The sequence below is a fragment of the Triturus cristatus genome, chromosome 2_2 (assembly GCF_964204655.1).
Source record: "Triturus cristatus chromosome 2_2, aTriCri1.1, whole genome shotgun sequence".
NCBI lineage: Eukaryota > Metazoa > Chordata > Amphibia > Caudata > Salamandridae > Triturus > Triturus cristatus.
This window is the reverse complement of record NC_140582.1, coordinates 646786383-646813624: the sequence shown is the minus strand read 5'-3', so window position 1 is coordinate 646813624 and position 27242 is coordinate 646786383.

Below are 27242 nucleotides of genomic sequence, written 5' to 3'. Positions count from 1 at the left end.
TTCATTTTTGCTTGTTTTATCTTCTGTATAACATACAAGCCTTCTGTCCGGCCTAAGCCTTTGTTTGTGTTTTTGTTTTATATGTATTGGATTGGGCGCAGGATTGTGTCCCACTTTATTTGTAATTCGAACTGAAATATTATTAAAATAACTCTGTCAGGCTGGACAGCCTTAATATAGTACTGATTCAGAGTCTAAATGTATTTGCGCTCTCTCGTAATCTCCCTGTCAGGGGCAACTGTGTTTGTAATATACCATAAATATGGAACATCTATGTCACAAAAAAATGACATAGCATTTCATAAGTTATTTTGACGTGTTGCAGCACTATCGCAGGGATGCGTCATTTCTTGCAAATAAGGCCCTTTGAGCTTTATTAAGAGTGTGACAGAAAGGGTACTCTTTCAGAAATGTAGTGGATTTCCTGTCGGATGTATTGAGAGTGCCATTGACTGTAATGCAGTTGTAATGTGGTATACGAGCCATTCACCCTATTTTCTGCCAAAAGCACCAATCTGATTGATTTTGCTTTTCTTAATATCAATGTTAATAAAATGAGTGACTTTCGATTGCATAACAAACTTGTTTAAATTGCAGTAGGTACTTGATCCCCTGTGGTTAAGGCTCTCTAAATAAAATGGAAGTATGTGCCATGACAATGAATCAAACTGATGTAAAGATGTTCTATCACCCTCGTCCTATTTCACACTAAAGTTAACCTAAATCACAAGTGTTATGTCCCCAAATCCATCAGACAATCTGCTACCCACTAAATATATTTTCTTTTATTCCCTTGGATAGCTTTGGGCATGTTTTTGTCTGTCCTTTGAAAGACACACGTTACTTCTTCTGCCAGTCATGGAACCAGCTAGCCATAGATTTGCAACTATCAGCATCTCGAAAATGTCAAAATAGTTTGAATTTGGCAGTTTACACTCTACGTGCACCAGGGAAGAAACCTGATGAAGATGAAGAAGACAGATAATTAGGCTCTGACAGCGACCGAAAAGATAATCGGATGAGATAAAATTGTATCTGGATTTATGATCGGAAATGGTTCAAATAAGGCCCTAATTGCGAGCCAGGTTATAATGATAAGAGGTTAACTGTGCTGTGAGGTTAAGCAGTGTGCTTCCATCCCCCTTCTGTTTGACTGCATTTCCCATAATGATAAGGGGTGAACTGTGCTGGGATGTGAAGCATTGTGCTCCCATCCCTCTTCTGTTTGAAAAAGCTCCCTTGAGCCATTGAGCTGATGAGCTTGTGGACATGCACCTGTGGGCCAGAGAGAGGTACTAAGACCTGAGAAGATCGTGGCAGCTTTCTCAGCAACCCCGATGAATTTTGCTTTTTATCTCTACCGATGAAGGATAAGATCCATAAACACATGTGTCTAGAGATTCACAGCACTAACCTGCACCAACTTTGGTGAAACACTTCAGAAAAATCTCAAGTAGGCATTTAAAGTGAACTGAATTTAACATAATGCTAAGGGGTGAACTGTGCTGGAAGGTGTAGCAGTGTGCTCCCATCACCCATCTGTTTGAAAAGGATCCCTTGAGCCATTGAGCTGACGAACTTTTGGAGATGCACCTGTGGGTCAGAGAGAGGTACTGAGACCCGATGAGTAATAATATCCAGAAACACATGTGTCTAGAAATTCACAGCACTAAGCTGCACCAACTTTGGTGAAACACTTCAGCAAAAACTCAAGTAAGTGTTTAAAGTAAACTGTGCTGGGAGGTGAAACGATGTGCTTCGATCCCCCTTCTGTTTACAGGTGAAGAGTTTGCATCTCACTCCCAGTACCGTGCAACTGGTAATTGAGACCTATGTGTATTTTCCTAGTCCCCTGGAAAAGTAAATACTGCATGGAATTTTGCCACACCCAATTTAATCACACACGATTGTCCACATGAAATTTTAAAAGCTTTTTCAGTACTGGAAAAACATAGTTACACAGAAACACCACTGCTGGATCTGACAGGTTTAGGGTAGACATCCCACACATTTTTTGCCTTCTCCCCTCCTGTTTTGGTGAAACTTGGTTTTGTTGGCTTTGAGACTTTCTGCACTTTAACACTGGTAACCAGTGCTAAAGTGCTTATGCTCACGCCTGTCACATGGTAAAATCAGCTTACACTCAATTGGCTCATTTAAATTACTTCACTAGTAAATTGATACTACATATAACCCGGACATGTAACTTAAATGCTACTCGTTGACCTGCAGCACTGATTGTGCCACCCACTTAGGAGCTCTTTCAAAACATGCCTCAGGCCTGCCATTGTAGCCTGTGTGTAGCCTAAACTACCATTTCAACCTGGCGAAATAAACCCTTCACCAAGTGAAAACCTTCCTTTTTAATATATAAAAGTCACCCCTAGGGCACTAGCATTTGAAAGTGGGGGGGGGCATAAAAGTTGGGTATAACTTTTATGTAGCGAGCTAAGTGAGCAAGCTTAATGGGCAAGCTTGGGAGTCCAGTGGGTCCTCCTCACAAGAAAAAAATAAAAAATGGTTGCCAAATGATGCATTTTACAGCAGAAGAATTGAATGAGAAAGCAAGGTTTATTAAGCAGTAAGAACGTATAGTCCTGAATTATTAAATATATTAAAAACTGCCCATATCTTAGCGAATTAACATGTTCAACAGTTACTGTAATGTGCAAATTGTACAGCGTGGCAACTTCAGGCCCTTCAAAGCGTCTGCTTGCTCAGTATCTTGCATTGCATGCAGCATCACCTTTGGAAAATAATGCTCTAACCAGGCCACAGGAAGCGCCCACAGCTTCTGGCTGCAATCAGTCATATAACAACATTTGCAGACAGGTCTTTAAGTGGGATGAAAAAAGTGGTAGCTCTCTATAATGGAACATGTCAAATACATTTCAGTGATTCCAATAGTGTGTACCCGACCAGGATATTGGTTTCACTCTGAGATGTTATTGCATCTAGATGTATCACACAACAACTGCCATAAACCTGAAATCTGGCACTACTAGTGGCTTTGCCAATGGTTGTTTGCTGCTTAAGATAAATGAGTAACAACAATGATTTGTTATAAATAGTTAACGTTAACATTGTAAATGTTTCTATCCTGAAATTGTGAGACTGTGAGTAAAATATTATTGAGGCCTGTGAAAGGAGTATTGACCTTCAGTTATGTGCGCTTTATATCAGATATGAAGGCCCTTTTTCTCTGCACATCTTGTCCATCTATATATCTTCAACCTCAACTTTTTCCTCTTCAGGACCCACTATTCACTTGTCCCCGGATTCACCTCCTCGCATCTCCCTCACTCTATTACCCCTAAACATGCACTGTACTCACTCACATTTAAGTTAATTTCTTTTATTTTTCCAGTGTAAATATTTTGAAATCTGTGTACCTCCTTCAGACACAATTACACAGAATTTCAATTGCAACTGGAATACATGACCATTGATCTGTGTGCTCTGCAGAGAGGCCAACTTACTGACAGGCACTTTGCTTTGCCTTCAGCCTCAGTGCCAGAGCTCTCAATAAAAGCCCCTAAAAAAAAGTATTTACTATATAAGAGTAATAAGACTAACTAACAAAATACATAAGCACAATATGATGAAGTAGCAATGCAAGATAGGTAAAACGTGAAATAAAAGAGGAACTAATTTGCTTAAATGCATTGCCTTAACATTTTTAACATTCATTGATCAATCCATATTGTTGGCATTAATGTTAAGAACATGAACATAGAGCCAGTTTTGAGCCAGTTTTGTTGCCATACAGCACATAATAGTCTTTACTATAAGCACATATTCTCCCTTAGCACTTGACTTAGATATTTGGGCCAACTTTGCAAGGGAACAAAAACCCTGCTCCTCTTTTGGATCAATTTTGTAGGAAACAAATGCATCACCTCCACCTCTGAAGGGGCCAGTAACCTGCTGTCAGGTCGTGTGGGGGAGGTGAACATGACCAGGGGTCTCAGCACACTACATATAACACAAGATTAGATTTATAACACTTACCATTACAGAGGACAAGGCATCAAATCACACATGATTGCATCCAGTCCTACCATGTGATGAATAGGAAAGGATGGGCTCTATGCCTGTTAATGACGCTCGTCTTGCCTCATGTATGGATGCAGACTCTGACGCCTAAAGCTGTGATGCCTACATTGGATGCCACCATAGAGTACAATGGCAATAAAGTGTTTTAGTTAGGTAAGTCCTGTGTTGTGCATCACATTGCAGAATGTTGAGTTACTGCCTGGCTTCTGTCTCCTGGTTCATAGCGAAGCAGGGCAGACAGCCTGGGACAGGCAACTTTGGAAGGTTCTCCCACTTCTAACCTGGCAACAGTTATTAACATTGGAACCATTCTTCAATACACTCCTGTACCTGTGGATACTACAGAAGAAGCAATGCCCTGCTGTCAGAGAATTGACCTGACCTGCTCTCTGAGAAGGGAGCCTGGACCTGTTGCCTTCATCGCAGGCAGAGTAACACCAAGGGGCAGGTGGCTGAACACCTGTTCTGAGCTACAGGGACACAACAAGCTCTAGAGGCATCTCTGCAACTGTCCCGCTGACCTGCTGCAACTGGACCTGCCTGAACCTAGAGGTAGTCCCTGATCCTCAAGAGATGCCTCCCCAGCTCCTTGACCCTTTCTTGGAATCTGACCTGGTATTCTTGGTATTGTTTCAGCTGACTTTTTGCCTCTGCTTTCTGTATTTTTTGGTGTGTGCTGAACTTTGATTTGCTGGTTTAGGTACTCTGGGTGGTTTTGCCACTGCTGATCGATGCCAAAGTGCAGGCGCACCCTGTGATTCTGATTGGTTATCCATGATTGCATATTTGATTTACTGGTGGGGCCAATAAATCAAATGCTACTAGTGGGCTTTCAGCACTGGTTGTGCCATCCATATGAATAGCCCTGTAAATGTGTCTCAGAACTTTGACTGCGATGTTTGCTCATGCAGATTTAATCTTCCATTTCAACCTAGCAAGTGCACCCACTTGCCAGGTCCTACCCTTCTCTTTTCTTACATGTAAGACACTCCTAAGCACTCTTAAGATAGGGCCAATGTAGCCCTCTTGACAGGTTGCAGTGTATGTAAAAAGGTAGGACATGTACTGGTGTGTGTTACATTTCCTGACAGTGAAATACTGTGCATTCCATTTTTCATTACTTAAAGACTGTCCGTCCCCTTGGTAACATGGGAGCGGGCTTGTAATTTCTTACAAGTGTAACTTTCCAGTGGGACAAGATAGAGTTTTTGAGTTTAGAACTCTTGCTTTTCGTAATAGTGACATTGAATTCAACCCGGGCATCAGGGCGGGTTTACTGCCATGATTAATTTGATACCTTACTTGACCCACCTAGGTAGTCCCATTCAGAGGTTAGCCAAGCTGGGACGCCCGCTGGTAACGCTATGTTAGCCACTGGGGCCACTAACTTTTCCACAGAGAAACAAAACAACAATTGTTAAGTGTTGCTGTTGAGACATATGAAAAATGTTTGTCCTACTTATTAATACATAGCTCCCTACCAAAGGGCTCCATAGGACTTCCTTAGGGGAAACTTACTTATATTATTAAGGGAAGTGAGGGCTTCGTCACTTGGTGTAATGGCATAGTCAAACTGCCAGTTTAACACTGCTCTTTCAGTCTGCAGTTGCCTTCTGGGGTCCATTTTGTCCTTGTCACATGCAGGGTGGCACAAACAGTGCTGTAATCCCTGTGTGAACACTCTGCCTTACATGCCCTGGTTACCAAGGGTACCATATACTAGGGGCTTATAAGTAAGTCTGTTCTTGTCAATTGGGTGTATCCATTTCAACTTGTCTTTTGTATAGGGTTAGCACACCATGACTGAGGTCTGGTTAGCTGTCCTCAAATCACTCTCAGAGTTGAAAAACTGGCAGCATCAGTCCGAAAATGTGTGGGTGAAAATGCTAAAAGAGGCATTTCCTTACATGGCCCCCCTACAGACAAAAGGTGATGAGTAATGTAACCCTGATCCTGGTGATTCACATCATCTAAGTGGAAGAACCTGGAAAGGTCATCTGCATTGGCATGGTCAGTCCCAGGTCTCTGTTAAACTGTAACGTTCATACCTGAAGGAAAATGGATCACCTCAACAATTTGAGGATCTTTCTTTTCATCTGCATAAACTATCTGAGAAGCCTATTGTTAGTTTGAACTATGAAATGAGTCCCAAACTATTAGGGTCTAACCACAGGAAAGGCTTACCTCTCTATGACACGCCAACACTGCTCTCTGGGGCGGAGTTGCCTGCTAATTAAGACAACTGGTTCGTCTTAACTCTGGTAATTTAGCTGTGACAGTACTGTCCCAATCCCATGTTCTGAAGCATCAGTTTGGACAACAAACTCTTTACTAAAGTCAGGTGCTTTTAGGACAAGTGCTGAGCGCATAGCTTCCTTAAGGGTGCAAAGGCCTTTTGACATATCAGTCCATATGGAATTTCTTGGCAGATTCATGGAAGTTAACACTGTTAAACTTGCCACTATGGGGGCGTGGCCAAGATGGCAACTGAGTAGGACATGCCTACTCGTCACTTCGGTCCCCAGCCAGGGCCCAAACCTCATAGTGGCATATAGCGGACCCCTCGCAGTGCTCCTGAGCCCCCCGCTGGTCCGGTGCGGAGACGCGATGACCAGAGTTTGAGGAGCGAGGTGGAGCTGACACCTACACGCTGAGATCGGCTCTCCGGCCTGTGCATAGGCCCCTGTGTCCTGCGGGATAAGCGGCGCACGGGAGCGCATTAAGACCTGCCCACGCTCGGATGGAGGGCCCATTGGTAGTGCCCTGTGGCAGCGGGCTGGCACTGGGAAGAAGGGGGGCCCTGCCCTAATTTGAGGAAAAAAAGCGAAGAAGAGCCCTGCGGCAGCCCCCTTTGATCTGCGGGGTGTGTGCCGTGGCCCTGGATCCGGGGGCTGCTGGGCCCAAGGTGACTGCTGAAAGGAGCAGATGAGACCAGGATCTCGGCACTATGGTGCGGTTGATCCCCTTCATGGGCCCCGTGCTTCCTCGCAGCTGAGTCTAGCCGGCTGTCAGTGGTGGGCCTGGTGATCTTGCCCAGTGGCCTTGTGGCAGTATAGCCGGAGCTGTATCCCAGCCTCACCTGACACGCTGTCTCCGGACACGCTGAGGGTAGACAGGCCTTGCATGGGTGAGCTACCCTCTTACTGGCGAAGATGGGACAGAACTTGGGCCCCCAGGGAGAAGCGGCAGTGAAATAACGGAACACATGCCTGGAGTGTGTAGTTTGGACGGCGACACAGATGGTGCAGCCACGGCTGGAGGACCTTGGGAGAGAGAGAGGCCTGACAGGAGAGCCCTTGCGACCCCAAGTACGTGCCCAGAGGGGGTGCAATAAGGAGCGGCCTTTGGGGGTGACTTGCAGAAGGGTCCCACCAGGGGCGCCACCTGCTGGGACCTGCTTGCGAGGGCCTAACCTGGGACTTGGACCGATAGAGGCCGAGGACCGCGTGGGGTGGGCAGCCGCTTCCTCGCTCCCAGAAGACCTACAGCTCCCTCAAGGGTTCATATCTGTGCACAAAGGCGATGTTGTCGCCTCACGATGGCCACAAACAAATCCATGAAGGATAGGTCAGTGAAGGATCTTCTCCTTAAGGCTGGCGCTGGGGGGCCAGAGACATTGATGGCGCAGGGGGACCCCTCGCCGAGCAGGGCCAGAATGAATCAGAGGGGCCGGTCACTCGCAGAGTTCTTAAATCTCTCTTCGCTTCCCTTACCGGGGAATTCTACGCTATGAAAAAGGAGCTGACCTCGGAGCTTCGCGAGATACGCAGGGACATAGATTCAGTGGTGGAGCGAGTCGATGAGCTGGAGACACAAGCAACGTCGCGGGATGAAGAAGTCGCGGAGTTCCAACAGGAGGTCCTACGCCTACAAGACCAGCAAATAGATCTCCAAGCCCACACGGAAGACATAGAGAATCATTCCCGCCGAAATATTATCCGAATCTGAGCAGTCCCTCAGGGATTGGAGGGGCAGGATATCGAGGCCTTCATTGAGGAACTGTTTCGTCATGTCTTAGGGGCCCCCCAGGAGCAACGGATTAAGCTCGACCGGACACATCACGTCGGATCCAAGAGACCGGCGACGACTCCCCCTCCAGGTATCCTAACCTGCGTTCATGATTTTCAACTCAAAGAATGCATCCTCCGAGAAGCCAAGGCCAAACACCCTATAGACTTCCATTCCTGTAGGCCTATTTTATTTCAAGATTTGGCGGCCTCTACCCTGCAGAAGCGTCAAGAGTTCTGGCCCGTCCCGGCATTCTTGCGCTCCAAAGACATCTCCTACTCTTGGGGCCACCCTTTCTGGATCATTTTCAAGTGGGAGGGCAAGCTTCGCCAGGTCCGTACCCTTCGAGAGGCCTCTTCGCTTCTTCCTCTGCCAGATGGCGATCGCGCGATTCCGGAACGAGAGATTCTCGCCAACCGCTGCAGCAGCCCAGCAAAATGGCAGAGGGTTGGGAACCCTCCCCCACACCTTCTCTCGGATACGGAGACAATGACCAAAGAGCCCAAGGCTGTGCTGGACACTTTTACGGAGGACTCGGCTGCCGCAGACTGAAGGAAGCTGGACTCTGGTAACACTAGTCTGCAGTCCTAGGGGGTTTCATGTGGTATAGCTGGTTGGGCCTTGTGCGGGATGGGGGAGGCGGGTGGCTCCTGTTATCCATCTCATGACTCTACATGGGGCAGACTGCCCAGGACACTTGTGGACTTCATATGTTATTGTTTTTAGTTGTTTGTTCTTCACTAGAAGTGTTGGGGTTTCCTCCTCCTCCCTCCAGATATGGCGGGTCGTTGTTTTTTACAGTTCTCTTGTATTTGATTTGGCAGGTGGGGGTGAAGCCCTTCCTAGCATGCCCTCTTGTCCCTCCTCATGTCGGCTGATGTTCATATTTTGTCCCTCAATGTTAAGGGTCTTAATAACCCTTTCAAACATCGGGCTGTCCTGTCCTTTTTAGAAAACTTGGATGCCCATATTTGCCTCCTCCAAGAGACACACCTCCTACCTTCTGATACCCATAGATTGACATCCAAAGCCTACCCTTATCAACTGTTCTCCTCTCAGGCCTCTAAAACATCAGGAGTGGCGATCCTGGTCTCCACCAAGTTCCTGGGTCAGATCGGCAGCAAACAAGCAGAGATTAAGGGCAGGCTTTTAGTCTACAATTTTACGCTGGGTCTGCATGTCTTTACGGTGGCAACTGTCTACATCCCTAATAAGGGCCAAGAGGGGTTAATGTGAGGGGTGACATATGAACTAACCTGCCTCCAGGACAGATCCTTGCTTCTAGGGTATGATTTTGATCTGGCCTTTGATGGAACGGTAGACCAGTCTGCGCAGAGATGGGGGCAGACTGGGGCCCTTCTGAGAGTGGAAGACGCCTCCTGGCAGAGGCTGGGCTCACAGATATCTGGAGACTGCACCACCCAGGGTACAAGGAGTACACCTTTTACTCACATCCCCACAAGACATACGCCAGGATCGATTATGTACTGACATCTGACACACTGAGACAACAGACGCAGGAAGTGGAGAATCTCTCCTGCCCCTTATCTGACCACTCAGCGATGTGGGTGTCCCTGTCTTTATTCCATCGATGGCCCCCGTAGGTTTTGGCGCCTGCATGAGACGATGCTGCAACGCCCCTTGGTAGTGCAGCAGGTTACTAAATGCATCACTGATTACTTAGACTTAAATGATTCCCCCACTATTTCCATGGCAATCCTTTGGGATGCACTGAAAGCGGTAGTCAGAGGCAAACTTTTGTGCATTTCAGCGGAAGACAATAAAGATAGGAGGGAGAAAAGGGAGCGGCTGTCAGGAGAGGTTGTTGAATTGGAGCACATACATCAGCGGAGGGGGGCACCCAGTGTTTGGAAGCAACTTAAGGCAGCCAGGGCACAGTTGGCATGTAACATACCTTTTATGTGGGGGGATAGGTGTGGAAGGCTCCCCGCTGATAGGTTGCCCGCTCAACGACAGGCGTCTCACATCCAAGGGGTCCTGGATTCACAGGGGCAGGAACATAACACTGACCACGAGATTGCAGACACATTTCAACATTTTTATGAGACCCTGTATGCTGCCCAGACCTTACCCGAGGAGGGCCAGGTCGGCTACTTGCAGGGAGTCTCTATGGCCAAATTACTACCGAGTCACGCAGAGGAGCTTGAAGCCCCTATTAGGCTAGAGGGGGTCATCTCTGCTATCTCTCGCTTAAAGACTCATAAATCGCCTGGCCCAGATTGCTTTTCCTCCGCCTTTTATAAAAAGCTTGTCAATGTCTTGGCCCCGCTGCTCGCGTGGGCCTATATTTCAATTGGGTCCGCCGCCCTCTTCCAACCTCCATGCTCGAAGCACTGATTACAGTGATCCCCAAGCCGGATAAGGATAGGCGTTTGTGTACATTCTTTCACCCTATCTTCCTCCTTAATGTAGATCTGAAAATCTTCACCGGGATCCTGGCACGGAGACTCTCTCCCCATCTGCCCGGATTCAATAGATCCAGGCAGATGGTTTGTTCCTGGGCGTCAGTGCTCTGATCATATCAAGTGGCTCCTACATCTGGTGGATAGGTCTGAGCGCTTTCCGGCAGAACAAATGATATTTTCGGTTGATGCTGAGAAGGTGTTCGACAGGGTCCACTGGCCGTGTCTCAAGGCAGCGCTATCTCATTTTGGCCTGCCACCCCGCTTCATCGATTGGATATTTGTTAGCTATGCAAATGCCACTGCCTCGGTTCGGGTGAACGGGACGGCCTCAACTGCCTTTCTCATATGCAGGGGGACGAGACAGGGGTCTCTGTCGCTGCTCCTGTTCGCCCTCTATATGTAGCCCATGGCTCAAAGGGTTTGAGATGATCCCGGCATCACCGGGATGTGTATTGGGGTTACGGAACACAAACTCTGCCTCTACGCAGATGATGTGGTGGCTACGCTGGAGCGCCCCAGAGAATTTTTGCCTGCCCTGGTAGCTGTACTGGACCGGTTTGCTTCCGTATCAGGCTTTAAGATCAATGTGCATAAGTCACAAGCCCTCAACCTCTCTCTCGAACCTGAGACGCTGGGACTGTTACAACGGTCTTATGCCGTCCAATGGGCATGTGACTCGCTCCCTTATTTAGGTCTGCAACTCTCTGCTGCTATACAGGTCACTAATATGACAAATTATACGGCGTTACTACGGCAGGTCCTGGAATGCCTTTGGAAATGGAAGCCGCACTCTCTGTCCTGGCTGGGCCGCATAGCAGCCGAGAAAATGATGATCCTACCCAAAATACTTTATGTATTTCACACACTCCATCTAGTGCCTACGACTGGAGTTATTCACTCCATGCAGAGAGATAAAGAACGCTCTATCTGGAGGGACCAAAGGGCCCGGCTTGGCAGGGAGCTTACTTATAGAGACCCCATTGAGGGGGTACTGGGAGGTCCTGACTTACAGGCTTACTGGTGGGCGGCCCAGCTGAGGGCATTGGTGTACTGGTCCCACCGGGAGTCTGAGAAGCCTTGGCTTTTCATGGATCAGTCTCTTGCTGGTCGACCTCTGTGGCGGGTCCCATTCCTCGAAAAACAGCAAGACCCCAGAATTTGTACCTTTCCAAGGTGACCCATCCTACCCTCTTGGCGTGGGACAAGGTCGCCGTCTCTAGAGGGCTCACGACCTTCCTGTCGCCTATCACACCCATATTTCACAACTCTGATTTTACACTGGGGCTGGATTCGGTGGGGTTTCGACATTGGACAAAGGAAGCATGCCGTTCCATGGGACACCTCTTCGACCTGGAGGGATCTCGATCCTTTAACGACCTCCGCAGGGATCAGGACATACCCGAGATAGAGCATTACCGATGCATGCAGGTTCGGCATTGGGTTTTCCACATTGAAGTAAGGAAGGGTGCAGAGAGACATCTTACCCCATTTGAGAAGTAGCTGCTCATGCGACCCAATGACTCTCGCTTGACCTTGGACTTATACAGATTCACCAAACACACTCCTTTCACTGGGAAAACCCTGGGTCAGCTACACTGGGAGGTGGAACTGGGCCAGGCGATGACACAGAAAGGGTGGAGTGATATTTATTATAGGGCCCGACGCATAGCCCGCAATGTGGCCTCCACAGAGACAGCCACCAAAGTGGCTACCTACTGGTATTTGACCCCAGTCCGATCACATTGAAGCAACCTCTCATGTAGCCCACATTGTTGGAGAGCTTGTGGCTTGTTGGGTACTCTCACCCATCTATTGTGGGACTGTCCTTCCCTAAGGGAATATTGGCAGCAGGTTTTGGACGATGTTGACTCCCACTTCGACACTAAGATCCCCCGCCTTCCAGTGTATATCCTCCTGGACCTCCCGAACGCCATCACCTTCCCGCTTAAATCCCAGAGAGGCAAACAAATGGCACTTGCTCTAGGGGCGGCAGTACAAAACATTCTTTCCCACTGGGGTACTATGACAGTTCCAACTCGACTAGGGTGGCTCCATCGAATGAGGGGAATATTGGGGAGGGAGAAGGTCTCAGTTTCTTTGACGCATCCGGGGGCCTCCTTTCATGCCCGATGGGAGCCCTTTCTCACTCTACTGATGTCTGAGTTCACGGAACTCACCTGCCCCAAACACCTAAGGCTTCTGCGACTTGCGGACCCACCTAAGCAACCAAACCCAAATATCTCGGCCCCTTAGGGACTTTCCCTCACAGGGCTCATTCCTACATGACGTAGACACCTGCTGTTCATGGCTGTCCCCTTGGTTCATGGTAGGAGGAGGGGGGAGGCGGGAGGGGGTTTCTCTTTGTTGTTGATGTATGTTTGCCAAATGTAATAAATTTAATGCCGGACTTTATTCCAATGACCAAGTGCATACTGGCTCGTGTTGATTTTTTTGTCTTGAAAATCAATAAAAGAAATGTAACCATAAACTGGCCACTATGGTTCCATATACTTTTACAAACCTCCTATAGTACTCAGTCAACCCTAAAAAGGCTCTGACTTGGGTCTCAGTCTTTGGTGTTTTCCAGGCCAGAATTGTCTGGATTTTGGGTTGGTGAGGTTGTACGTGGCCACAACCTACTTGGTGGACACTTAAACTTGAGACCCTTGACCTATCTGGCATTTGCTTACCTTGCCCTGCCTAATTGAAAGGCTTGAAGCTCTTCCTTGAGGTGAACCAGATGATCCTCCGAGGTGGAACTAAAGACAGAAATATCATTCAGATATACTGCAATAAAGCTTCTCAAGCCTTAAAGTATTCTATGTACTCTCCTCTGGAAGGTGGCACCTTGAGATGAAAGAGAACTTCTGGGGTTGAAAAGACAGACCACTCCTTTGCTCCTTGTGTGAGGCCTATCTACCAATAACTTGAAGTCAGGTCAAAATAGCTCAGATATTTTGTAACCCCCAACTTATCTATGAGCTCATCAGCTCTTGCTATGGGGTGAGCATCAGTCTTGGTGACGTTATTTAGGCCTCTGTAGTCCACACATAATCTTAATTCTGTTTTTTCTTCTTGTGGATTGGATTTGGACACCAGAAAACTGGGCTGGACAAGGACTACTGAAGAGCTCAATCACCCCAACTCTAGTGTCTGTGCAACCTCTGCTCTAATGCTAACCTTGATCTGGTCTGACAATCTGTCAAGTTTACTTTTGACATGTAAACTGTCACCTGTGTCCACATCATGTGTACACCATGTTGTCAAACCAGGGTCAAGGAAAACAATTCAGCAAACTGTCCAAGTAAGTTGTAACAGTCTCTCTGCTGCTGACAACTCAGAGTGGTACAGAGAACTACTCCCTCCACAGAGACATCTTTAACATTGATAGACATCAGGTCTGGGAGAGGTTCACTTTCTTCCTCTTCTCCACCATCTGTCACCATGAACATTGCAATGTCAGCTCTGTCATGATGTAACTTGACCATATTTACATGTATCGTCCTATTAGGGTTTCTTGGAGTACTTAAGTCCACCAACTATGTGACTTCCCCCTTCTTTTCCAAGATAGGGTAAGGCCCAGTGCTGGAGGGTTCTGGGTAGTACAGGCCTTAACATCCAAACCAATTGCCCAGCTTGGTATTCCACCAGCGAAGCCTTTTGATCATACTAGTGCTTGACAAGCTCCTTCTGTTTGCCATCTTCATATATTCAGCCACCCTTAAGCGAAGGCCTAGTACATAACATAGCATGTCCTGTTTAAGCTCCTTGAGACGTCTTCCCCAACCTTTTCCGACCAAACTTAAGCAACCCCTGACAAGGTGGCCAAAGAATAGTTAAAAAGGACTGAATTCCACTCCTCTCAGCGGAACCTCCCTGTAGGCAAACACCAGGCATGGGGATGAGAATATCCCATCACTTCCATAGTTTCTCAGGTTAGCCAATGCTCATGCCTTTCATGGTCTTGTTAAATCTTTCAACAAGGCCATTACCTTTGGATTGGTAAGGTATAGTGAATTTGTAAGTCACTCCATATTCATCCCACATTGCTTTTGGAGAAGCGGACAAGATGTTTGTGCCTCTAAAATTAATTAGTAAGGGAACCCCACTCTGGTAAAACATATAACACAATGTTCTAGCTTCTACAGAGGCAGTAGCTGTCCAATGTGGTATGGTTTCTGGATATCTAAAGGCATGTTCCACAACCACCAGGATAACCCTATGCCCAGAGGCAGTAGCTGGGTCTAGGGAAGTAACTAAATCATGTTCCACCCTCTCACAGGGGGTCCCCACCACTGGAAGTGGTATAAAGGGTACCTTTGGCTTGTTACCTGCCTTGCCACTTGCTTGACAGGTAACACATGAGCAACAGAACTCATTCACCTTTTCTCACATCTGAGGCCAATAGCAGTGAATGGCCAACCTGTTGCAGATTTTGGGCTGCCCCAAATGTCCAGCTAAGGGGATGTCATGGTCTGGGTTAAGGAGGAATTCTCTGCACTGTTGGGGGGTTACTACTCTCCTGATTGCCCCTGGTTTGGGGGTCCCTTGATTCACTGTACAGGATTCCCTTCTCCCAGTATACCTAATGGGTACCACTGATACCTCCTTCCCCCTGCCTGACTTAATAATCTATAGCTCCCTGCCATAGGGCTCCATAGGCCTTCCTTAGGGGAGACTTACTTATAATATGATATTATTAAGGGAAGTGAGGGCTTTAACACTAGCTATAAGGGCAAAGTCGAACTAGCAGTATAGCACTGCTCTTTCAATCTGCAGTGGCAGGCTGAGTTCCCTTTTGTCCATGTTACATGCAGGGTGGCACAAACAGTGCCGCAGCCCTGTGTGAACCCTCTGCCTTACATGCCCTGGGTATCATGGGTATCATATACAAGAGGCTTATAAGTAAGTCAGTGCTCACCAATTGGGTGTATCCAATTAAGCATATCTTTTTTACAGCGTTAGAACACTGGTACTGAGGTCTGGTTAGCAGGCCTCAGTGCACTCTCTGAGTAAAATAACTAGAAGCATCAGTTCAAACGTTTTGGACAGAACATGTAAAAAGTGACATTTCCTTACAGTTTCAGCTTCAAGACATCAGCTTAATTTTTTCGAGGACTCTTCAAATTCATAATTAGAAAGGATTTTCTCCCTCTGCCAGTGATGGAAGCTCCTAATATACCACTCCAAAATTCCTAGTGAAAGGATCATCACCAGTCTTTCAATGGCCTCAGGTCTAAGGTAACATGACCACATTAGTATTTCCAGTACCCTGAACAAGATTTCATGTGAAGTTTCTTACTTGTCTTCTTCTTCCTTAGTGTCCAGCTTTGGCAGCTTTTGAACCAAGGTTCTAATCACACACCATGTCCACAAGGCTCTTCAATGGTGGTTAATCATTGAGAAACTCTCCAGAAGAGTGGTCCTAACCAAGTGGATCTATCCCTTTCTTACTGTTAATTCGACAATTTCAGTATGACAAGTCCGGTAGCAACCCAAGGGACACATCATGTTTAGGGTTTTGGAATTCATAGGAGGATGTTAGGCCTTCGAATTAGAGAGGCTTGTTGGCAGGCTTTCGTTTTGCTGCATCCATTCTGAATAAAGCAGTTTTGACAAAGACAAATGAACAGGTGGCCTTCGTGAATATCAGTCACTAGTGTGGGGTGGGATCTCATGCCCTGGCATTGGTGGCCAGTGCATAATTTCAACCAGTGGTTGCAATTGCGGCCTTCCTCAACAGACATTAATACAGAGCAAGTCGGAAAAAATAAACTCAGTGATAAAGAGAGAGAGAGCGTGATAAAAAAAGAACCTGCAAGAGTGAGATAAAAGACAGGATGTGTCTCGTCCTGGATAAAGAAGAATGAGATGGCATTAAGACAGCATAGCCTTTGTGTTCAGCACCTTCTTCTTTGATATCACTGGCCCTGAAACTTTTTCTTTCACATATTAGGGACTTTTGGTGATCCATCAGATATTCTAGTGTGCGGAATTCAGTCTGTTGTCCCTGTGATCCAACTATAACCTAGGCACATACAAGCTGACTGCAGATTATTTCTCCTCCAAGTATTTGTGGAACTTTTTCAAAACAGGTAGATCTATTTCATTCTTCACTTCCTCTGTACCTTGCCAAGGGGAAGGGCAATGAACCATGGCAATGGATGCATTGCTTATCCATGGCCTCTTCTGCTTCTGTCTACCTTTTGCCCTCTTAGAAACATTTTGCCTCATAGTTCAGAGAGTTAAAGCCCAGGTCATCTTAGCTTGTTTCTCCAGCTTGGAAGCATAAATATTGGTTTCCTCTCCTTTGAGAGATGGCTGTAAGTCCAAAGAGGTTTCTCTCTAGCACCTGTTCTCCTCTCATGTGGGTGATCTTACCCCAACTTGCATTCCTTTGTTTGCATTTGATGGCTTGAATATTTAACAGTGGGACCTGTGTGATTTAAGGGTTTGCCAGGGAGTACCTGTTTCCATCCAACAGTCTCACAGTCCTTCAACTTTCAAATCCTATAATTCAGACTGGGCTTCTTTCTCTCATTAGTGTTGTTATAGAGATGCAATTTGCTGCTTTTAGACCTCCTGAGGATGAATTGGGTCAGATGAGAAGCCAAGCGTGTCTCCTAAATAGACGTTTGCTTGTCCTCAGGTGTGTTCCTAGGTTCCTGTCTTGAACCACCCTCTTTTCTAAAAGCTCTTCAGAAATCACCTTTTGAGCCACTGGAGAAATTTCTTTAAAATCCTTTCATTAAAATTTCTTGCATATTCTTGTTATCTATTGTTCTCTTCTGAAGGTTTAATCCTTTATCATGTCTTGGGTTTGTTCCAAAGATGCTTTCATATTTTCACCTCTATCAGGAGGTAGTGTTACCTTGTTTATCCTTCTTCTTCTTGGGAGGAAAATAATGCTCTGCTTCTCTGCTTCTCTGCTTCTCTTTATGTAAGCAGAGTAGTTAGGATTTACCCCAGTCACACTGATTCCTTTCTTTTCATCACTTTTGGAACACATCACAAGGGCTAGAAACCCTCTGTTACTACCCTTAGCATATTGTACCATCTCCTTTGCACACATCCAACCCGATACCTCTCTCTACTTCCATCCAGGGTCATTCTATCAGGGGATGTCAGCCTCTTGGGCTGAGGCAAAAGGGACTTATCCTATCAGATTTGGTCCGGTAGGTACTTGGGCATTCCCTGGAACTTGTATAAATCATTAAAAGCTACATGTTCTCCCATTAAGGACTGCTTTTGGTATCGCTGTATTGAATTTAGTAACGATTTGCATAAGACGAAATAGTAAATAAATTCTTTACAATTAAGTTTGGATGCCTTCTGTTTAATGTTATATTGTGGAATGCGCTTATACTCCTTTCTGGGGTAAAATGATAAGTGCCTCATATGTACGTATGCCAAATTATTCAAATTTTTTATATACATCTTTTTGATCACCAAACTAGCTATGATTTGACTGCAAGCAATTTCAGTCTAGGACCATTTGTTTTCTTTATCAATCGATACCCAGTTCCTTTGACAAACTACTGGGTCACCCTATTTATTATAATGAAAGTCATAATAGGGCCATAGGTCCTTTCAGCCATCTTCAGGGGCGCAGTATTTTGGTGTGGTGAATATGCCATTGCAAATACCAACAGAGCGCTGTTTTGATGGCATAGTTTACCTTCCCATTCCAGTTTGACATATTAGGGCGAGGGGATAACAGAACAATACTGCATGTCTTCACTATTCCGAGTTATAAACTTGGATAGGTGCTTTTTTGCCAGTTCTTACCTGGCACAATTTGTGATGGTAAAAGCTATCCATTTTACATACCTTCTAGCTTGATTTTGAGCACAGAAATATGCTTGCTCCTGACAAATCAGGTACAAAATGTGCTTGTGTCCAATTCAACATTTTCAACATTCAGGATTTAGTCACTTTTTTTAAAGCTCAGATTCTTCCAGTTAGGCAAAGCTGTAGACTGTAGCCGAAGAGAGTTCTAAGAGGCTGATACCCTAACCTGGAGGTGCTTCTGAACTGGATTTGCTGCAGTGGAAATTGCCTAAGAGGGATCAACCTGAATCTTTGGATCAGCAGCAATGCATCTTCGTCAGATAATCTTGGCATGTTGGCCCTATTCTTCCGAGGGTCTTTGAAGCCAAAAAGTCCCAGGCTAAACAAAATGCTAGGAGGAGAAAACTTTGATACTAGCATGGAGTCCAGGACCTTGGGGATAGAACTTGGGGGTCAAGCCTCACTCCAGCAGAGGCCAGCAGCAGGGTCCAGGGCAGGTCCAACTAGAACTAGTCAATTGAGCGTATGCAGTTGCAGAAAAGGTCTCTTGTACCTTATTGTGTCTCTGTAGCTTGAAAAGGAGGCCAGCCATATGACCCTTGGAGTCCATTTCTTTGTCTTGGGTTACAAACGGGATAGCAACTCCAGTCTTCAAGGCTCTTCTAAGGTTACAGACAGCAGATAGTCCTCTTTTTCTACAGGTCTCGAAACTGTGGAGAGCTCCTATGTCCTGCCTAGAGGCGTGGCCAGGGAAATGAGTAGTCCCTACTCTATGGTCACTCAAAATTGGATCTAGGGGTAGCTCCCCTCGCACTGGGATTGATTCCTGACTGACTAAAGAGACAATAAAAGGGACAGGCCCTAATGTTATGTACATCCACTTGTGCTAGGATAGGCCTCTTTGAAGTTAATGATGTCCCTGGGCACAGCCTATATGATCAGCTTGCCAGAGGAACAGAGCACCTCTCCATTCCCAAGGCCTTTGTCTCAGCTCTAGGAGAAAGTTCACACCTCATCAAGCTCCTGGGTGACAGTAGGAACTCATGCAAAGGGACACCAGAGGGTTTAGGCAGTGAAAGTGTATGTTTCTAAAAGTATCTTGTCCAAATATGTCTTGCAAATCTGACTTTACAGGTGAATTGGTCTTGTAAAAATATTTCACTAAGTCTAAAGATGAACCTTGTTGCTGATTTCTATTTCGAGATAAAATATTAGATTTAATATTGGATTCCAATGCTCTCCTATGGATCATCCATCACTGCTACGGTGAAAATAGCTTTTGGGGTATTTTCGCTATAAGGACATGCTTAACATTAAACTTTTATATGTTTTACTTTTAAATACTACACACACTGTCTGGGTAAGACCTACTTATGGTTGAAAATAATATTTTAATGCTGGGTTTTAGGCCTCTCAAAAAGGGCTTATTTGAACAAGTCCAAATAGAAGTTAAAACCTCCAAAGCCAGGCTGCAGGCAGGCCTGTAGTCATGTTTACACTGTCACTGTAGTGGGTGGCACAATGGGTGCTGCAGCACACTTGTGACATTTAACTTACAAACCCTGGCTCCACTTTTCTACATTATACAAAACATTTAAGGGAAAACATCTGGGGTTACACCATGCAAAAGATGGTGTTTTACAAACAGGGCCTAATTGTTGTCTCTTCATTTGGAGCATGAGGTGTTTATAGATCATCCGGGAATTTGCTGATCCGTCTACCTCTGGCATGCAATGTAGGTGGCATAGCTGCAGTTTTACTCATCAGTCTTAAAACTGGTGCCAGTCCCACAAGATTGGCTGCCTAGATGCAGTACTTGTTTTCTAGGTAATGGTAATTCCACTGAGAATTCCTCTAACCAGGACATAGATATATTTGAGAAGGAAGAGAAATTAAGAGGAAGGTATGTGCAGGGGACAGTGCTACCTGAAATAATGCAGCACATCTGCAATAATTGAGCATTTCCTGCCTCTTCTGCTCCTCAGGGTGAAGAGGATTTTGTTTACTCAAATAAAATAAACCTGAATCCTTGCCTTTTCATAATGCAATAAGGAAGGTTTTTGCATGCGAGTGGGGTCTCATAGCCTGGTTGCTGCACTTCAACTCTCTGCCCTGGTGGGACTACCTGTTCCAGAGCAACTGCATTGCTGCACAGCTGCTGGCTGACGAACGAACTCTTAAGCACTGCTGTATTTCCAGGAGCGTGGGTCTCATAGCCTGGTTGCTGCACTTCACCTCTCAGCCCTGGTGGGACTACCTGTCCAAGGGCCCCCTGCACCGCTGCACAGCTGCTGGCCGACGAACGTGCTCTTAAGCGATGCCTCATTTCCCACGGCATGGAACAAACGCGGGTTATGCCCAGGCCAAGACTGAACTAAGAGTGGGCCCTCCTTCGCCTGTCATTGCCCGGAAGGAGGCTGAGCTGGGCCCCCTCTCTTTCATCGGCGATCTACTGCTGAAGACACTTGATAGAAATCTACTGTGAGTGTATACTTAGACCCTTGTCTTCTTGTTGTTAAAGTCAGATATGGGCAAACGTAAGGTGGGGAACATTGTGAATCATGGCCTCCTTGCTAAAACACACAAAAAAACAGGGTCGACCAGTCCAGAGGCTATAGGACCCAAATCTTCTACACTAACCAATATTGACACCCTAATTCGAGAGGTAGAGCTGCTCCTAACTACAAGTAATACCAGAGGGAAGGATACACCGCTAAAAATACCTGACATGTTTAAGGCATGGACTAGTGCTAGAGCTTCTACCTTGACAGAGGATCCTATCTTGCCCTGTTAGACAAACCCTGGAAGCTAGGTTTCTACGAATGTTCATGAATCTGTTCCTCTTAGGTTCAATGTTACTAACATTGCAGATCAACCCTTCAAAACCTGAGTTTATTTATTTATTTTTATTTATTTATTTATGAGATTTTTTTGTGCGCAACTAATACCCTAAGGTGTCTAGGCGCAGCGAGATACTCTAGATTACAGCACAGATCAGAGCGCGTTCTCATTGATTAAAAAGCCAGGTCTTCAGTGATTTGCGGAAGTTAATAAGGGTGGGAGCGGTTTTAATGTGCAAAGGAAGTGAATTCCAGAGCACAGGCGTTGTTACCAAGAATCGCCTGTCACCCCAGGTGGCCGTTCTTGTGCGGGGGACAGTCAAAAGATAGCTAGCTGCTGATCTTAGATTCTTTTTGGGGATGTACACCTGAAAAGCCTCTTTTAGAAACTTTGGTCCTGTCTGGTGGATGGCCTTATAGGCTATACAAAGAGCCTTAAATTTGATCCTGCTCTCAACCCTTAACTAATGAAGATGGCGTTCCATATACCCCTCAATTACTGTGATTCTGAGCACGCCTTGTCACAATTGATTTGACCCCATACAACCTAATGATCATTATGTAGAAACACCTCTGTCTATTGCCCCTCCACAGGAAAAACCTACTATTCCCCTTATGCTTGGAACACAAAGTGTCTCCCCAGATACAGTGAATAATGAATTGTTGATTAAAAAGATGCATGACCTTGGTACTTAACTTGCGTCACTATCCTCCTTTGTAATGGATCTCAAATTGAGTCTTTTGTGTAGCAGTAATTGCAGAAATAGTGGTCAGATTAATAATATGAAGGCTCCCTATGCTAATCTTTCAGCCAATGAAACAAGTAGAAATGTAATTCCAATACCTGCTCCATCTACTGGGGGCATATTGAAACGTACACTACCTATAACTTTAATGCCAGTTCCTCTAATGACAACATTCATTCAATGAGCTTACATTGGAATTGGCAAAGGGAATTGTTCACCTCTAGTGCTATTCTTAATTCTGTTACCCAAAATCTTCAAAATACAATATTTATGCATGCAGGCAACCCACTGGCAGAGAGGATGCTCCCTCCTAGATGACCCTTGCATCACCCAGTTACCCCTGGACCAGCTTTTTATTTATCCGTGCGGTGCAACTCCTCGGACTACTATCTTCAACAATCTACTAAGCACGGGAAAACCAACAGGTCTATTTATATGGTACAGGCCCAAATATTGAAGCCAGGTACCTTGGAAGACACTGATGCACTAATAAACGATGATTTATTGACTAAGGTCGGAGCAGAACTGACTATCTATAATTTGAGCTGATGTTATATTTGCAAAAAGGAATTCAATTATTTCACCATCTTACAACCATATCCATGTTGTCCTGTACTCCAATTTTTTTGGCTGGAAACCTAAAAACTTTTGAACTACATACCTGCCATCTCTCCAGGAGAAATCAATCAGGGATACAGCTCAAAGCATTTTCTCCCCTGCTGACCTGCATGGGTGGCCAGTCTAGTCCATAGGCTTCTCCAGTGACCAAGGATATTACCACCCCCTATTTTGTTCCTTTATCACCCATGAATGCACCTGATTGACTATGTATTAGCTTGCACTTACATCCCTGCTCTCACTTGGGACATAGCACCTGCACAACAGTAAGTGGCAACCTTAAAATGAACAAAACATGCACATCTGAGGGAACCTGGGCAAAGTGAACTTTAGAGTTTATTCCTAGCACTGTTTCAACAAGTGGTCCAGCTCTCTCCCCAAGCATTAGTAACAACAGGGACAATACGCATTAAGGGGTTGGATGTAATGACGAACCACATAATATGGAGGATATTAATCACATTACAATCCCTGACGACCCCTGCTGTTTGAATGATAGCCCAGAGTTTAAACCTAACTCCATTGGCAGTTTTTCTATTTTACCCAGTCTAAACCTTTTATCCTGGAATTTAGCTGGTGTAAATATGTGATCTTGACTGGTTACTGTATATTACGAAATATGATGTGTGCATGTTCCACAAAACATGGGCTACAGAGAAAGCTTATATAGATGGGTTCACCTCCCTCAGTGTAGAAGCCACACCTGCTGAGCACTACGGTAGAGCAAGAGGAGGGCTTTCAACTTTGGTTAAGAACAGTCGTTTTGGTGCCCTAACTCCCTTGGCAATTGAATACACAGATTTAATGGGAATTTAATGGGGATTATAGTTACCTTACCCTCGGGACTTTCTTTAGCCTTATTTATTATGCATGTTAGAACGGTAAAGCCGAATTATATTATACCTTACATCCTGATACAGAAGTAATATTGGCGGCAGGAAAGAAGTTCTGGAAACTCTTAGAGATGGGTTTCTCCTTGGTCTGGAAGTGTCTACTCAACACAGCCATTAGGCGGCCATTAAAGCTATTACAGCTTCAGATTTTAGTAATATAGAATCCTTAAGTTCTCGCCCCTTGAAAAGTTTTTTTCTAAAGCACTCAGTGGTATATGCTCCAATGCAATAATGGTATTGATATTTGTTTCTTAATGGCCTATAGAAACAATCATTTGATACATTAGGATCTGTGTCTTTAAATTATCTTGCTTTGGAAGTGTTTTTTCTAGGTTCTATTTCTTCATATTGTAGACTTGGAGAAATTGCTTTGCTTTAACATGACTCCTATATTAGATTTTTTTCCATACAAATTAGTTCTCAGGCCGGATCCCTCTAATCTTCCTAAATTCCTACATACATTTCTTCAGTCTCAGGACTTAAAGTCTGACTTACGTTTTGGCGGATACTACTCTGTTTATCAGGGTTTAGAGGACGCTACCTCCACCCCCCTAGCGGACTACTGTCTTCAAAACTTAGAGATTAATGCTGTCCCATCAGTCATCTTTTTACATTAAAGGAATCACTGTTATACCGGCTGCTTTCAATGTTAAAAAGGTTCAGTGGACAGCCGTGTTCAGGTTTGACAGTCGTTCACCAAACTTTAGTTTTTCAGAAACCAACCCTCAAAGCATGAGTTTGCTTCTGAAAAACAAAACTAAGGACACACGCACCCTGGGAGTTTTGGCCAAGGTAAGGGTCATTATTTTTATTTCTGTGCATCTCCACCAGGTTTTCCTGGGCAGTGACAGACAGGGAAAAAAGACGGTACACTGCCCACCTCAAAATAGCGTGGGTGTGTAATCATGTCCTTCCTATGATGGCCCCTAATCTGTGGGAATATAGGTAACAAGGGGGACCCGATATAGGTAGCTTAGGACCACGGGTAATCATGTATTTTAAGAACAATGGTGCTACTAAGGTGAAACATAAGGCACCATTTCACCTTAGTAGCACCAGCTTCTCAACCGCGGGTTACCATCACTTGACTTCATGAGCCTATTTTTTCCTCGCACGCTACCACTACCTTCATGGCCATTCACCAAGCGATCACAGCCTCGTACTCAATTCACTCCAAGAGTTCTGGCATGCACTCTACAAGGATTTTTTCGGAATTCTTCCTTCACAACCGCGATCACAAACCGCTCACTCGTTCAAGAGCATCTAAACGCCGCAAAACTTCACTCAATGCATGAGGCACGTCCTAGGACCGCACAATTGTTGCTGTTTTGTACGTCACTAATTAAATGCTGATCAATTTTGTTGTTCTTCCCTTCTATCCCTTGTTCATTTCAACAGGCATTGTATTCATACCAGGCAATTTTTTGTAATCTTGAGTCCTGATGATGATCCCACTGTACTAGGAGCTAGGGATCGAAACGTCGACTTTCTATAACAGTACCACATTGTATCCACTGTGAAAATGTATTGTGGTTTCTGTTGGTCTGAGCTTACTTAAGTCCATTATAGTATTGTAAGCCCCCATGTTTGCTCCCAAAGCCTTTTGCCTGCCATTTCTTTCTACTTTTATCTTACTTTCTTTCCCTTTTTTGAAAACTTGGTACAGGATTGTGCCCTTGTTTCATCATTCTCCATTATCCTATGTTCTAACTTTGTGAAATTCAAGAATAAATGTTCCTTTGTCCGGCTGGACACAGGAGGAATACACATAGGTCTCATTGAAGTCTATGTTGAAATAGTCACCTTAATTAAGATTATGCTAGGGACCATTGTCCCTAATCTGTGGGGCCATCAGAGGAAGCTTTTAGCCGATGGAGCCAATGTGCATCCACTGCCAGAAAACTTAAGGTCTGCCAAACTCAAAATCAGGGACTTAGCACTTACAGAATTTTCCCATCAGCTTCTATAGAGGAAGAGACTCCAAAGAGCTTTGTCTAGCCATGTGTAAAGAACTTCTTCTTTCCATAAGGTAGTTTTTTTTTTTTTTTTACATTTGGCATGGCAAAAAGCAGTAGTTGATATCCATTCATATTTTCAGGACTGTTTAGTTACAAGCATTTCTTGTGATTGGAGTACTAAAAAGAGGACTTCTATCTAGGACATCTGTGCAGAAGCCAGCTGGGCTTCCCCCACACATCTATCTCTCACTATAGACTGCGCATAGGTGATGTTGTGGCTTAAACATTTAGGGGCATATTATCAACTGCCAGCGATAATTATCGTTGGCCGTGCTTAGCGATAATTTTGTTATCTCAGGCTATCTCTGGAATTTATCGCCTTGGTAGCGTGTTATTAACAACGCGTTTCTCCAGGGCGATAAAAATTCCAGAGATAGCGAGGTTATTGCCGTTTTTCAGGGAGCATCACTGGTTTTCCAGCGATGTTCTCTGCAAAACGGCGATAACCTTGCTGATACGACCCACATAGTCGTATTAGCATAATCCACCCCAATGTTAGGGATAGGTAAGTCTGCATTTTAGCAGACGTTAGTTTTTGGAGAAAACAGCGCTTTTATCCAAAAACTAACGTGTGCTAAAATGCTGGGGCAGCCTTGTGAATATCACGATGTGAACATCAGCGATATTTGCAAGGTAGTCCATCCGGGGTACACCCAGTGACGCCCACTTTGCATCTCATTAGAGATGCAAAGGAGGCGTTGGGAAAAAGGGTGCTAACATGCGATTATGCATGTTAACACCCTCTTGTAAATAGGGCAATAGTGTTATCTCCGCTATTTTAAGAGATAAAGCCCTTGTAAATATGCCCCTAAGTTATTCTCTATTGAGTTCTGAACATTAAAGAGAAAGATTGATGAAAGATAAATAATGAACAATGCAAAGGTGAAAAGTGAATGGTTACAGGTGTTGCATGGATGGTGTTCAATGTTCTTATATCTTTCGAATGTAATATTTGTTTCCAATCGCAAATTTTTGCTTCACCTTGGGTATATCCTCATGACATAAGGAATTTTAATTAAATGCAGGTGCTTTCAGCAAACGATGCGAACGCAGAGCTGCATTCACACAAGCATTTATACAAAAAAAGTAAAATAAAATATAGAACACAGCAATGTTCTGCTTTTGTCCAAAAATTGTCTTTCTCATAGAATGTGGGAGTTCTTATGTGTATTGTCAGGGTTTTAAGTTTCCGAAAGTTTCACCTGGATATGCCTGCTTTTTCTTGAATATAAGAAGCCTGCTTGCTTTGTTGTGCTGCCCAATATGCCACTTAATAGGAAGAATATTTGTTCATCAGAGTTTTCAAACTGTTCTCTATGCAAGATCTTTGCTACTGTATTAGCCTGACCGTTTTGAAAAAATTGCAGTTCGACATGAAATGTTTCATTTATTCTCTTACTCCGCACAAGCATTTATCTGAAACTACCTTTCAATTGAAGGCTTCTCATAGCAGCCTACTCGGTTTGATAACTTTACATTTTTAGAACTTTTTCATCATTTTCATCAGTATATACTCCTACTGGAGGAAAGAACAGCAATACCATCATGAGGTCCATTTCATATTTAGGATCTTCCCATATTGAGATCTCTGTTGCTTCTGTTTCTCCTTCCAGCTTGGTCTGATCTCTTATTTCATTAAATGGGCACTAAATTATCATTCATTATTGACCTTCCCAGCATACTCGTAGGTCGCAGTTTGGTGATTTTTCTTCATTTGCCTGAAGCTGCTGTAAAATGTGACTACATACAACTTCCAGAGGCCATCCTATACAAAGCAGCTTGAGGTGTGAGGTGCAAAAAATAACCCCGTATTTGTAAAGCCCACATTCATCACCCATAAGGGTCT